Below are 3,301 nucleotides of genomic sequence, written 5' to 3' on the forward strand. Positions count from 1 at the left end.
GCGGAAAGACTCCCGACTACGGAGACTGGGACTTCCGCTTTTCCAGTAGGCAATGCCCTAAGGTCATTTGCATAACCCAGAATGTTCTGCTCTCAATTGATCTTTTTTTTTTCAGTCCCAATGTACCAGTTTCCTTAAAAATCATACTCTCATGGAAGGAGAAACTTTCTCTACCCGATGACTGAAAAACTGTCCAAAGTCAAAGTCACCCTAAGTGTACTGGGGGTTCCCGTTCCTTGGTCTCCAGCATTCCAGACAACCTGTTAGAAGCTCTAGGCTTCAGGACACAGCTGCTTTGCACTTTCAGCAGGGTCTAATTTTTGGAGAGCTTTACCACTCATAAAGAAAGCTTTATGAGGAGTAAAGCTCGACATCTAAGTGTCAGAAAATAGAAATGAACCCATTTTGGTCACTATCTAATAGTTATCTCTTTCTATCTTAAGGTGGATATTCTTTCCTTATTCAGCCATCATGATACATCCAGTTGTTTCTTTCTCTGTGTTTTAGGTTTTATGGGATTACTGAGGAGTGGATGGGCTTCTCCAGAATCACTCAGAGTTTATTATATCCCTGCCCAGGGCTGTTATGTCCACCTAATTAGTGTGTGTGTGTCTGTCTGTGTGTGTGTGTGTGTGTCTGTGTGTGTGTGTGCGTAGAAAGGGAGTTTGAATTCAAAGTACATCAAAAAGACGGCGCAGCTATAGGCCATTGTCCTTGCATGTGGCAGACCCAGGACAGACTGTTGGTCCATCCCCAGGGACCCTTATGGCCCCCAATCCAGCACCGCTTTCTCAGTGCATACCTACGAGTAGTAACCCCTTAGCTTCCCTGGGGGGGTCCAAAAATTTTAAAAAAAATGGAAAAGAAAACAAAACAAAACATAGAGACAAGCAAGGTACAGCTTGAAGAGCTAGCCCAGTGGTCGGCAAGCCGTGGCCCGAGCTCCATCCTATGCTCCTAGCCTCTGTCAGTGCACACCCTGGGTGCAGCCCCAGTAGCCGGCTCCACACAGCTCTGATCAGAACCAAGGCCAATGTTCACATCAGTGTTTGTGACTTTGTCAGTCATTGTCAGGATGTAATTTTCTCTACAGTGTAAGGCAAATTTTACGGACTTTAAAGTTATCGATAAATAATATCTTTTTTTTTTTTTTGGTTTTTGGGCCACACCCGGTAACGCTCAGGGGTTACTCCTGGCTATGCGCTCAGAAGTTGCTCCTGGCTTGGGGGACCATATGGGACACCGGGGGATCGAACCGCGGTCCGTCCAAGGCTAGCGCAGGCAAGGCAGGCACCTTACCTTTAATGCCACCGCCCGGACCCCAGATAAATAATATCTTTCTAAAGTTTTTGTTTTATTAGTTGTGTTACTTGAATCCTCCCGACCTATGTGGGTACTTGCATGCAGAATATTCTCAATAAAAATGAATGACACAAAAAACAGTGGGCCATCCCACGTATTTTCGGTTTTAAAAATGTGGCTCACAAAATAAATTTCAACTGTTGTTTTGGGAAGATTTGGCTCAGTTGAAAATCAAGGTTGCCCTCCACTGTACTAGCCAATGCTAGGAATCAGGGCCAATCTTAACACTAGTATAGATATCCCTCCATCAATATTCCCCAAGGGCTTCCCATATCACCCAACCTGTGCCAGTCTGCCAGTAGAACAGGCCCATTTTAAGTTTAAATTGTTAAAATTTGTGTCTCTTAATTCCATTGGTGTTGCTTTTGGCTTGGATATTTAGAACTTTACTCTTTAACACTACCAATGCCCCAGTTGTCCCTGTCCCCAACCTTTCTTTCTTTCCTGTGTATCCTTTTCATTTCTTTTTTAATATTTTTTTATTATAAGATCAAAGATGCAAAGAAAGAGGACAAGGTAAATTTACAGTGGGAAGACAATCACCCATAAACAGAATTCTCAGAAGACCAACCTTTCTTATTTGTATTTCTCCTCCTCTATTAATTTCTTTCCTTCTCCTAAGTATACTCAGGGGTCGAGGGTTGATTTTATTTTATTTTGAAGGATAATTCACTGTATTTGAGAAGTCTATAGTGAAAGCACAATGTCTTCCTAAAACTCAACATTAAGGGCCAGAATGAGAGTACAGTGGCTGACCTGGGTTTCATCGCCAGCATTCCATAAGGTCTCCAGAGCCCACAGGAGTGTAGAGGCAAGAGAAATTCCTGAGCATTGGTGGGTGTGGCTAAAATTAGATTAGATTAAATTAATAATCTCTGTAGGATACTTAAGAGGTAAGGTGTAAGGAACCTTGCAAAATGGCACACCCTGGTTTGACTCGTCTGTGGAACTACATAGGGTCTCCCAAGCACCACCAAGAGTGATCCAGGAGCACAGATCCAAGAGTCCGTCCTGAGCACAATCAGATGGAGCACAAAAACACAACCTCACTACTCAATACTATTTTAGGCCAGGAATGTAATTTTGTCATGGGTCCTGAGCCTTCCTGTCTGAGGCCATGCAACCAAATTAGAACTGCCTTGACACTTTGAGTTTGAATCATAGGGGCTCACATACTAGGAGCCTTTGAAATGTTTGATTCTGGAACATACCTGGTAGTGCTAATGGGTTTCTACTGGTTCTGTACTCAGGAATTCCTCCCAGAGGGCTATGGGATACCCTGAATAAAATCTGGGCAGGCATTGTGCAAGGTAAGCTTCATATCTGCTGTGTCATCTCTCTGGCCTGAGCCTTTGAAATGTTTCAAAGTTTCCATTTACTTGAAGAAAAAGTTTCGCTATTCAAGTAGATTCTTTAATACCAAGTAACGTTTTATTTCACTCTGGAAATAAAGCAGAATAGCATGATCAAAAGAAATAAACATCAGCTTAATGAGAAAAATCATAAATGACTTTAAACAAACCCCACTAAGTTAAAATGTTATTTGTAAGAAATATTGAAATACATATGATTAAAGCCTCAGAAACATGTATTTGTCATTTGACATGACTCATTAGCTTTTAAGCACCATACTTTATAGCCAGTTCCATAAATTTTGGAGGGGATTACTTGGGACATATCCAATGGGGCTCTCCCATGAATGTACTCAGGGAACCAAAGTCTGTGTCAGGGAACAAACCCACGTAGCAACATGCAAGCAAAGCACCTCAACTCCTGTTCTATCAGGACATTGCATGATTTTATTTTCTGAGTTCTGCCCAGTGGTAAATTCTTTATTTTCACTCTAGCCCGTAACTTACTCAAATTGAAAAATAAATGTTGGAGCAGGAGAGATAGCAAGGTGTATAAGGTGTTTGCCCTGCATGCACATCGGTGGCTC

This window comes from Suncus etruscus, chromosome X (genome assembly GCF_024139225.1).
Source record: "Suncus etruscus isolate mSunEtr1 chromosome X, mSunEtr1.pri.cur, whole genome shotgun sequence".
Classification (NCBI taxonomy): Eukaryota; Metazoa; Chordata; class Mammalia; order Eulipotyphla; family Soricidae; genus Suncus; species Suncus etruscus.